The 12,503-nt window shown below is 41.1% G+C and overlaps 1 protein-coding gene across 4 annotated transcripts in view; it reads right to left on the bottom strand.

Annotated features, from left to right (window-relative positions):
• Nucleotides 1–12,503, bottom strand: part of LOC101630688 (serine/threonine-protein kinase SIK3) — a 206,959-nt gene that overhangs the window by 31,320 nt on the left and 163,136 nt on the right. The gene's annotated exons all lie outside the window — the stretch shown is intronic.

The raw sequence follows: 12,503 nt of genomic DNA, 5'->3' as shown, positions 1-12,503 counted from the left end.
GCAGTGGGCACCGGCAAGGCTGGGTGTGACGCTCCTTGCTTCTAATGCAGGCTCTCTTGCTCCTTGATCCTAACCGATGTCCCTGCTTATGCCAGAAGGGACTGGGCAAAGGCAGGAAGAGATAGAGAAAGAAGAAACTCCAATCTGGTTGTCCGGTTAATACTTTTACTAAATATGACCAGAGAAAGTCAGGGCATAATCCACACATTTCATTTCCTTGTACTCTTCTGCCTAGATGTATCATGACATCCACACTGACACGTTCAGCTTAGGTATCCAAGAGCAAGCAACCTTGCACCCAGAGAATTTAAATTTCTGGTGCTCCAAGGTGCAGGCAAAGAGGCACAGAAGGTCCCTATCACTCCCTGGACTTTGCTACGTTTCTTCATGATTTCTCAGTGCTGTTTAGAAATTCATACATGCATACAAACTTGGTTCTGAGCTGTTTTTCTCCGAGGGTTCATCTTATGTATTATATCACAGAAAGAACAATGGATTCAAAAATCAAGAAACCACTCTTCTGATTTCGCAAACGCTCTTAAGTCCTCTCATTTGTAAACTGGGGGGATTGATGACGACACAGGAGTAACACTTGTGAGGAAGGTGGTGATGATTATGATGATAAAATCAGCAGTGCACACACACACTCTCCAGGTCCCATTTACTACAGAAGAAATAAATTCAAGAGCAGATTCAACACAGCAAAGAAATAGCAGAACTGGGCCTTGTGACCTATGCTCCTGACAACACTTCACCAGGGCCTTCATACAGAGGTGAGTTCTGTTTATTTTTCAACGTGAACTCAACCTTGCAATCTCATCATTCCTGCACCAACTGACAAATGCCATTCTAAATACTACTGTCTTGAAACACTAAAAGTCATTAAGACAAATTACTCTTAATTTTTTTTATTACAAAAGTTTATTTTTACATCATTTTGTACATTTTTTTTCCATCTTGATTGTAATCCCCGTGGGTTTCCCATCACCAAATCACCCGTGTGCCATCACCATAATCCCGTGCATTTCTTCCCCCCTCCTCCCGTTTTTGATCCCATTCCCCGCTCCACCCCCGCAAAATGTCTCTGATATATGGTTGTTCATTATTTTTGTTATTTTCTCGCCTGGTCCATTATACTCCTGCTATGAGTGAAACCATCCGGTATTTTTCTTTCTCTTTCTGGCTTATCTCACTAAGCATGATCTTTTCCAGCTCCACCCAAGTTGCTGCAAAAGACATGTGTTTCTCTTTTTTGGTTGCTGAGTAATATTCCATTGTATATGTACCACATCTTTTTTATCCAGTCATCTACTTTTGGGCATTTGGGCTGCTTCCATGCTTTTCCAATTGTAAATAAAGCAGCAAAAAACATGGGGGTGCAGGTATCTTTTTCAATCAGTGTTTTTATGTCTTTTGGGTAGATACCTAGGCAAATTACTCTTAATTTTTTTTTAAAGATTTATTTATTCATACAGAACTGGGGTACAGGCCAGAGATGCGGAGGGTGAGAGGCTTCACCAGAGACAGAGTGGGGAGCAGAACAGGCAGATCGACGAAGTACACTGCTGAGGGGAGCAGCGGGCGGGCAGGAGAGGTCTGCCATGCCATGTGGATCTCCTCCGAGGCAGGCGGGAATCGAACACATGTAGAAGTGGCTTAAGCTTCTTAATGCAGCGCTTTAACCCGCTGCGCCACCAGGGAGGACCAATTACTCTTAATTTGAAGAGTCATTTAAATAGTAAATTTATTCTAACTTGAAAAGAAAATACAATGAAGTTCCACTATTATTTTTAGCAGGCATCATTTTTTTATTGATGTATGATTAAAATACTTAAATGTGATAGGGATCCTTAAGCCTAAAGTTCTACATCCCTACAAAACTCTAAATGCCATCTACAACAAACTTTTATTAAAATTGTATTTCCAGAGGAGCAAAGCTAGACCCCACAATGTTAGCATTTGTAGATATTATAAGGATTGTCAACATATCTTCATGGTCTACAATTGCTTAAGAGGAGAAACCATTTCTTAGTTTGCAAAGTTACTGGGTCTGAGCACAAAGTAGTGAAGTTGCTGCTACGACCTCTAGGTGGCACTCTTCTGTTTTCTTTGGGTTTCCACACACCGTTTAAGGCGCAGAAGTCCTCCAGCAGATCACCAAGGCCAAATGACATTCAGTCACAGGCATGCTTTAAAACAGAGATTTTTAAAGCCACTTTCCTTAAAAACAACAGTAACAAGTCATGCCTGCTTTGATAAAGCCTGATTAGAAGACATTTAGTTTACTTTCAGGGTCTCGAGCTCTTGATTCAGTCATTGTTAACAATCCTTTGGTCTCAGGAGTCTTGAAAAACTGCCAGAAAAATGTGCATAAGAAATACACAAATACTTGTATATAATTTTAGACTGTTCTCGAGGAGTCCAGAAAGCATGCCACAGATTCCCTAGACTGTCTACAGGTCCCAGGTCTAGAACTCCTAGTTGCGGTGGCAATGCCCAGGGACAAGAGGTTTCGTCTTGGATGCCCTGTGTAATATCCAGCATGCCAAGGAAGAGAAATTTAACACCTTTCATATGTTGCACAGATGGTAAAATATGACAAAATGCAGAAAGCCTGAGTATTATCAACTCTTAACTACCTAAGTGTCACAGAGAGCGTGAAATCATGTTCCAGCTTTGAAAGCAGCATTCTGTATAAAATATGGAAAGAGGGAGAAAACGAGGAACTAAAAGGTCTCAAACCTGTAAGACAATCAACCACTGGACAGTCAATTAAAATGAGTGCAAAGAAGATGGGACCTCAGATAAAAGGGTACAAGCATGGACTCTTCCAGATGACAAGAACTCCATGTTAATGTGTAGGCATCTGAGCCCCTCACTTGTTGCCTCCCAAAGGCAGAGCCTTTGAAAACGAGAGAAATGAGGCACTGTGGGCTGTGCAGAACAGGCGGCTCTGCTTGAGTGTGCCAGAGCGGCAGCCCCCTTCAGAGGCTGCTTTCATCTGCTTGGCTCAAGACTCCAAGAGGTCTCCGCAGTGAATTCACTTGGGCCGCTGAAATTTGATATGCCAACAGAATGTTAAATAGAGGATGCTAACAAGCATCTGGCCAACAGTGGAGAGCTGCTGTATGGGCTGGGCCCTAAAACGGGAATGAAGTTAACAGTGCAAGTGGGACTCCATCTAAAAAGGCCAGGTCTTCGACATCTTTTTTTGACTTGGATAATAAACAGTGTTCTAAGAGGCTGAAAGTATTTAAATCAGGTTTGTGGGTGGGGAGAGAACTGAAGGATTGGGGGAGGGAAGTTAAAAACCAACCTCAAGGGCGCTCCCTGGTGGCAGAATGGGCTAAAACTCAGTGCTGTGAAGCGCTGCCACGTGAGTTCGATCCCAGGCCAGGGAGTGACCCACAGGGCACAGCAGACCTCTCCTGTCTCGCCCGCTGTTCCCCTCAGCAGTGTATTTCAGTAGATCTGCCTGTTCTATTCCCCTCTCTGTCTCTGGTGACCCCCCCCATACCTTTGGCCTGTACCCCAGTTCTTTTATACATAAATAAATAAATCTCAAATTTTCCAAAGTTAATAGAAGTTCTGGTTCTGGTTTCCCAGCAGGAAGGAAAAACAGCTTCCTGCCTAAAACTTTGAAGACATGCCAGCTGAAGGCAGACTAGAGGCAATGAGGCTGATGATATTGGAGAAGAGAAAGTGCAGGTAGGAAGGGTGTGCTGGCGTTCTGCAGGCATTGGAAAGGTTTTTATTACGAAGGCAAAATGGACTTTTCCTTTGTTGCTCCAGGGGGCTGAAGTGGGCTGTCAGAAAAATCATGATGTGTATTTTTCAAACAAATAAGCATCATGACTTTTCTAACAACCAAGAGACTAATCAAGAAATGAGTTCAGTTTTCTAAATAACCTACTTTTATTCATTATATAGATATGTGTATTTTGGCTAAGGGTTCACTTGAAAAAATTAAGTCCAGAAATAACTAGAAAGGACGAACCTGATGGTCCCGTCCAACTCTAAAGCTGGGAAGGGGATGGTTTAACCTGTGCCATAGTGCACTTGTCACTAGAATGCTTCATCATAGGCTGGTGATGTATCAAGTGTGACATGTCATCGGGTGTGAGGACAACTTGGGAGTCTGTGGGGGGGAAGGGGTGGAGACTAGCTCCCTGAATCATGCAGCCCCAATACCTGCCCTACACCTCACATGGAAAAGGCCTTCCAGGATGTCAGCCGAAAGAACACTGGGCAGGTGACTGATACAACCCTTCAACAGCTTGAATAAGCTGATTCTAAGAATCCACAATAGAATAAGATCTGCTGTGTTCCACGTTCCAGGTCAGACAGCTATCATTTTCAAGAAGGTAGAGATGTGGCACTATTTGGAGGCAAAAGTCTGATCAAAAGATTTCCAAGGCTTCCCCAGGTGCCTTTATACTCTAGGCCTCACATGGGGGTACTTACTGGATGATCTTTTCTGAGGTTATACAGAATAATCTGTCAGTAAGATCACCGCAGGAAGGGCTAGCCACAGCATCAAAGCAATGACACAACAATGACCAACTCTTCACAGGTAAGTCTTCTCCACAGACCCTGTGTGTTTGACTCTAAGTTTAAATAACATATATCCTTGGCATTGAGAGTGAACATGGGAGAAGACACAGAGCAAGAAAAAAACACAACAGGACACAGAGAATAAGGGAATGAGAGACTGACAGAGCAATTCATTAAAAAACTATTATTTCATAGTCAACACTAACATTTATTGAGCACTTATATGCTGGGCAGGGTGCGAAACTCTTCATGATCATTTAAGCATTTAATTCACACACCAAGCCCTGTTCTCTCCATTTTACAGATAAAGAAATTAAAAACCAGAGAAGTTAAGAAAATTGATGAGCTAATAAGAGGCAAAGCCAGCACACAAAACCTGCTCAGTCTTCTTCTAAGGGCAAAGATCTCAACCTATAGAGTACCAGGATAAATTATTAGTGTTTTAAAGTAGTAGCCAGTGTATCTTTATAAAAACAAATCAAATAAATTTCACTACCTCTTCTAACAAAGCAAGTATCATGCATTCGCCATGTCCCATCGGACTGGAGTCACCCATAAGCCAACAGGACAAAGAATGGACTGGATAAACTCATGGCTGGAAGGTTATGCACCCACTGAAAAACAATGCTTTGGGGGAACAGTAAATTGGATTAAGATGAACTACAAAGGTGAGGATGTTCATTACAGAAGAGGGAGCTGAATTTACACAGTCTGTTAGCAGCGTAGTGATAGGATGAAACTACCACTGTGATAGGAGGGCTAGGATGAAACAGGATTCACCAACCACGGAATCACAGGCAAGAGAAAGGGCTAGGCAGAAATTTAGGGAACAGGAGTATCAAAATCCTCAGGCTGGTCCTATGATGCAGGGAATGCCAACTGTCCCTTAAGTCCTTCATGCGATGCCAAAGTAGGGGACGTGGCAAAGCAATCGCTCGCAGCTCTGTGGGCAGAGGACTGGCCTGAAAGAAATTGAGTCACAGATTCTTTCTGACCACATAAAACCGCTTCAAGAGCTGGTGGAAACAGAAGACATCTGTGTGCCAGGAGGCCTAGGAAGAATGCAAGGAAGCAATAATAAACCAGGGAATAAATGCTGCTGTTAGGTGCTTGAAGAAGAGTTCCCAAGGGTCTTCCCAGTCAATACAAAGTACATTCAAAGGTAATTCCAAAGCACTGGGCCCAGGAGTTCTTTACTTTCAATAATTTAAACTAGCTTCTTAGTAACATCAAATTCTCCAGAGGAATTCAAAATTTCACTGAGGGCTCTAGTTTCTCAAATCTCAAAATCCAGGAAGGCAACAAAAGTAAAGTAGGTATTAAATCTCTTGAGAGACATCTGTTTCCCTGAAAAATGAATACCTTTATATATTTTTAAAAGTTAAATGATAATGAGGTCTTAACTTTTCAGAACACGGATACCATGTGTGCTTCTGCTGTCCAAGTATTAGTCTGGGAGAGAACTGAACTATTAAGAATAGGAAAAACAGACCAACATGGAGCTTATTTTGGGTCCCCATCCAGACTTAAAACATGACCTAATTGCAATTACAACCTCTCCCAAAAGTAAGCTTAGATCTATCAATCTGGAGTCTCCTCAGCCCAGTGAGGTCATCTGCATGATTCTACAAGATAAGATCCACCAGCCTCTGCCAGAGGGAAGACTGCACTATCTGCAACAATCTTTTCTTTTGCTAGTAAGCTTGTCTTCTCCTCTTTCTATTTAAAAAACAACAACAAACAAAACAACCTTTTCCTGAAAACTCTTGCAGCACTATCCTGCTCCCTAGATGGGATGGTGTCCCTGTGCATGGATTGCTTATTAAAGCCTACTAGATCTCTCAATTTGTGAATTCTGGGTTTTTAGAACACTTTATTAGAGCAGACAAATAAAATGGAGGAAGGGTTTGCAGTGATGGTGTCTGGATGAAGCAACATGAATTTAAGAGTCCCTGACTTTCTATGGTGTAGACTTAGGAATGTTTGTGACTCAGAACAGACTGCCTTGACCAAAAAGAAAAACCATGCATAAGACATGCTGGCTTGCTTTCTGCTGTTGTTAGTTTGAAAATTTTAAACCTATAACTATAACTGAAACTATAACTATGTTTAAACTTAAATTTAAAACATACCATTATTGCTTCAGGTATATATGTTGTTTTTCTTAATGAGAAGAAAAGAGACTCCGGGGCCCTCCCTGGTGGCACAATGGATTAAAGTGCAACACTATGAAGCTTTCTGTAGCCACTGCAGCATAAGTCTGATCCCCAGCCAGGGAGCTGATCCACATGGCACAGCAGACCTCTCCTTTCTCACCCGCTGCTCCCCTCAGCAGTATATTTCAATACATCTGCCCATTCTGCTCCCCACTCTGTCTCTGGTAAATCTTCTCACCCCCCCCCCGCACCTCTGGCCTGTACCCCCAGTTCTGTATGTATAAATAAATGAATCTTTAAAAAAAAAACAGAAAAGAGAGTCCATCAGAACATCCTGTCACTATCAGGCTAGAATAATGTGACTATCTTGCAATGTCAAGAACCTACAGAAATCAGTAAGAAATTGCATGAGCTTTTTCTTTAGACAGGAAGCGGACCCTGAGTCTCCTGTAAATGAAGCCCTAGAAATTAACTAGGGTTCTAGGGTTCCCAAGAAAACCTTGTTGAAGTTGGCTAAGGTCAAACCTGTCTTATGTGGTCACAACTTAAAGTGCAAACAAAGTAGACAAATGATCTTGAAATAAGAGCCTGACTGTCTAATTAACATTAACACTGGACATGTTATCAAACAGATGCACTCAGAGATCAAATAAGTGACACATGCAATCATACTAAGAGGTGTTTTTATTGTTGCTGCAGTGTAGCTGGTTATATCTGATATTCTAGAACAATGGTATCAGAGGTTAGGAGGTTTAATCTACAAATAAAATTTTGACATGTTACTGTCACAACAGACAAACATTTCTAAACTGCAAATTAAGGAATTTTTTTTTATATAAAGTAAGAGTCAATGTCACAGTTTCATACAACCAAAGAAAATATCCAACTTTGGGATTGACTGTAATAGAATTTCACCTACAACACTACCGACTGAATAAAGATTTGGCTCGTGTAAGCACTAAAACCAGGTCCTCTAGCACAATGACATGGAGGTTAAAAAATGTTTTATTTTAGAATTTATTTTCTATTTCTTTGGGGGGAACAAAATGAGATTCCCAGTACTTAAGTATTCATGAGTATTCCTAGGACACCCAGAAATCAGACAAAAAGGGACAAATTCTTGTGTAAATACATATCCCAATATCACTGGTCCCTGCAAATTATCAGACTATTTTGGAACGGAAATAAAGTTTCTTATAACTAAGTCTTATGAGATACTTTCAGTGGCCAAAGGGAGATGGCTGGGCGCAATAAAGACGGAGCTGATAAGGAAAGCTTCTATCAGAATCAGTAAACTTAAGCTGACATGCTGATCTCTTGGGTTTCAGCAGATTATCAACCTGAAATAGACTGAGGTGAAAACAAGTATTTTCAAACAAGCACTTGAACTACATATCCCCATTTATTAGAAAAATAACATCTACTTTCTTAAGCTTTTTTAATTTTCAGCAACTTTTTTAGGTGATTATGCTGCTACCACCAGAAATAAGATTCAGAATTTAGGGACTACTTTCTTAACACTGGGGATGCCAAAATTTATCTCCAGCCGCAGCATGGAAAGGACCCCAGCTTGCTACAAATACTATTACCTAGATACAATACAATGTGCAGTTCATACTCATTACAAATTGTGCTTATACAATCCTCTCATTACTGAAATATTTAAAAATTCTAATATTAGGCATCACAGCAGGACAAAATTCTGGCTCATTTTACTCCAGAGTCAAAGTACTTGTTACTAATACTTTCTTGACTAAATATTCCAGATGTAGATGGACAAAGATCTCTATCCCAGGACTCTCTCAGTACTTGGAATAACTTAGCAGCTATGAAAATTAAAATAAAATCAAAGACAGGAAAATGATTTCTGAAGCCAGACTGTCAGAGTTCAAATCTCAGTAGAAGTGACTAGCTTTGTGATTCAGGATACATTCCTTAACCTTACCACGTCTCAATCTTCTTGTCTATCAAATGACAATCGCAGCCTACTTTTAGGGTTGTTCTGAACATTAAATAAGTTCATGCATCAATGTCTGGTATGCAGAAAGCATTCAATAAGTGCTAGCTATTAGCCAAATCTCTGGAGTCCTTCCACTTAGAACTTACAGCCATTTCTCTATTTTCCCAGTTTGTAAAAGGGTAATAATAAGTAGGGAAGTACCAATATTTACCCATGGGTTTTCTATTATGTTAAGTAAAGTCATAGAGATGATCAGGGGAGGTCTGCTGAACCCGTAAGTAGGTCCACCCTGCTTCCTGACACCACGTGTGATGTCTGCATGCACTAACAAGAAAGCACTACCCAGGTTTTTCTCCCCAGAGACAGTTTGTCTCAAAGAAAACTGCTTTGAGCCTCCTGAGCTCCACAGTGCTAGGGGACTGACGGACGAGCTACTTTCATCTCCTGTTCCATTCTCTCTAATCAAAGTGCTTTTACCCAAGCAAGTCATTGTGTGGTTCTTGATGAGTACACCAATCAGGGCAGAGTTGTCTGCCTCTGAGTAGAAGCTTTTTGGCAGTGGCTGTAAGTTGCAGTCTCCATCAAAACCATTACACAAGCCTGGGTCTTGCTTCCCCCATGATGAAATGCTTATACAATATTACAATTAATTAAGTTACGATGAAGTACAATCAATAAAGGCTCAGAAATATTGTCCACAAGAGATCGCTACGCACTCGCTGTCACAGCAGTTTCTCTACTGCACATTAATTTTCCTTTGGTTAAATAAATGAACGATCTCACCATATTCACTAGTGGTGGTCTGACTGGTGAATAAAACAAGCGAGGCTTTACAAAAAAGTTCCAGATTTTTTAAAAAAAGATATTGGTAGTGAATGACTTTGGTGCTAAAAAGACCTAAGTGACTGGCTTCTCCCTATGGAGAGAGCAAGTCAGAAAAAATATGCAATCAGGTCAGGTGCCTTTCTTCTTCAGTAACACTCAAAACGCCCAGCAAATTTCAACTGTTAAGACTCATAATTTGGGTTCAAAATTTTGCCTAATTCTCTCTGAATGTTTAATCCGAAAATGTCAGTCTGGACCAAGCTTTTTTCCTTAAACATAAAAAGTTGGCCTTCCCTGGTGGCGCAGCGGGTTAAAGCACAGCACTAAGAAGCTAAAGCCAGTTCCGCATGAGTTCGATTCTCGCCCACCCCGGAGGTGATCACATGGCGCGGCAGAACTCTCCTGACCCGCCCGCTGCTCCCCTCAGCAGTGTACTTCGTCCATCTGCCTGTTCTGCTCCCCACTCTGTCTCTGGTGAAGCCTCTCGCTGCCCCTGAGCCTCTGGCTTGTACCCCAGTTCTGTATGCACAAATAAATCTTAAAAAAAAAAAAACAAAACATAAAAAGTCAATTCCGTAATAGAGCAAAACCTTTTAAAAACCAGAAGCCACTTGACCTGGTCACCAACATATTAATCTAGGTAGCAAAGTTTATAAAACAAATTCATAATCCAAATCAATAATGAGTTCCCTATCACTATAATGACATAACACAAGCGTCTGGTATTGAATCTATAAATAAATGGCAATGATTAAAAAATAATTATTCAGACAACCTTGCTAGTGGTGCAGAGGTTAAAGTCTCAGCACTATCAAGCTATTGCAGCCACTGTAGCATGAGTTCGATCTCTGGCCAGGGAGCTGACCCACATGGCACAGCAGACCTCTCCTGTCTCACGTGCTGCTCCCCTCAGTGCATTTCAGTACATCTGCCTGTTCTGCTCCCTGCTCTGTCTCTGGTGAATCCTCTTAGACCCTGCACCTCTGGCCTAGACCCCAGTTCTTGCATGCATAAAAAAAAAAAAAATTACTGAATGTTTCTCTTATACTGGACACTGTTAGGTGGAAGATGATGATGTGCAAAACACAATTCTGTTATTGAGGGGAGCAGGAAGACAGATACATAATTATAAACTAGGTGGCATAAAATCCATTCAGCCTCAAGCACTGCAACTCCAAAGTGTGTGTATAGTACATCTCAGAATGCCCATGAAGGGATGCTTGTGTCAAACAAATAAAACTAGGAATAGAAATACCCACTAATTGTGAGGACACTTCATTCCACACATACTGACAATAAAGAGACACTTAGAATTCTTGAACTGTATCCATTTGTACAGCATTGCCTCCCACACAGCTGTAGATACTCTGGGATTCAACTTGGCTAAAAGAAGCTAGAACATAGGCCTTCCCCACTTTTTCTCCCAAGTGCTAATTTAGAAAACTCGACCAGCTTTGTTGGAATTTTTAGATCCTCTTGGGGGAAAAAAAAAAAAAAAAGGACAAACTCAGCTCAAGTCTATGTCACTAGACTAAGAAAAGAAAGGAGCTTGTTCTTAGAGACTTTCTACAACCACACTATCTTCCGTAGTATAGTAACAATAACTTGACAGGCTGGAAAGCAGCTGTTCCAGCCTCCATACAAAGAATTAATGCCAGGTCTAGTGAGGCATAAGGATGCCCAGAAAGTGAGAGGTGTAAGCAGAAAACGGACTCAGGAAAGAATTTGAAACTTTATGATGCTAAGAGAAGATTACACAGCCTAATGAATCCGTTTCCGCCCGTGCTTTCTCTCTGACAGTTTTCTCTGATGGGCACTGGCCCTCAGCCTGTGACATCAGGCAAGGACAAGCGCGGTGCACCCCTGAGGCAGGAGAGAAGGTTCTGAAACTGACTGCCTGGATTGGGTTACTTTTCACTTTCTGCACTTGATTTTATGTCTACGGAGGCAATTCCTTGTTTGCCTAAAAGGTGACTATAATTAGGACAGTTATATTGGTAATCTCTGAATTTTAAACTTGCATGCTACTGTATACTCCATGTTACAAATACTAGTTCTTTCTAAGCCATGTAAAATATTCTGTCATTTATTTCTAAGAACTAGCAGGCTAATAGTCAACTAATAGCCAATGTGGTTGACTGTCTGGTTAGCTATTTTACCTGACACAGTTCTGGTAAGGCTTGAATAAAAATCGTTGGCTGTGACGCAAGGAGGTGGGGGCGGAGGGAAGAGGATGGAGGGCACAGGGGATCCAAGCTGCTCACAGGAAATTCTGTGGACACTGGGAAAGCAGAGGAAGTGGTTTGTTTATCTTGCCTTTCTTTGCAACAGTGTGGTGTAGCAGAACAAACACTGAATTTGAGCACTTAGTCATTTGTAACCTGTACAGCTTTAGGCAAGTCAACAAATTTCTTTTAACTTCAGCTTCTTAAACGTCATTGACAAAAGGATAAAATAATTTGTGGCCTAACCAATTTCAGACACAGTTACGTAACACAAATTAGATCAAGTATAGGAAGTATTTTATAAACTTGAAAGCCCTAAAGAAATGTAAATTTCTTGATATGATCTGAATATAATGAAAATACTTGGGAAGGGTTTTGGTAGTAGCATTTTAACAAATCAACACAGACATTTGTTCATTTAACAAATATTTAATGAGGACCTGCCTTAAAAACAAAATCCAATTCTAGTGGCGAGGTGGTGGGGATGAGCTGAGGAGCACAGTAAACAAAGGTCCAGTAACGGTAAGGGACATGACAGAAGAAGGGAGTCAATTTCCACGCGTACAACACAGACGGACCATGAGGACATTGCACTAAGTGATAGAAGTCAACTAGCTCAGTGTAATTTCACTCACACATGAAAGATAAAGAAACAAAGCAAATGAACAAACAAAACAAACCCTGGCTACCACAAGGGAACATGGGAACTGACTGACAGGAGGAGCTGGGGCTGATGGGATAGCAAGAGGGAATCATGAAAGTATTTCTATGCTAGTGTTTTTC

Source organism: Condylura cristata, unplaced genomic scaffold (genome assembly GCF_000260355.1).
Source record: "Condylura cristata isolate star-nosed mole 26May11 unplaced genomic scaffold, ConCri1.0 scaffold00025, whole genome shotgun sequence".
Classification (NCBI taxonomy): Eukaryota; Metazoa; Chordata; class Mammalia; order Eulipotyphla; family Talpidae; genus Condylura; species Condylura cristata.
The sequence above is the reverse complement of the archived record's forward strand: the minus strand, read 5'-3'. Positions and strand labels throughout refer to the sequence as shown.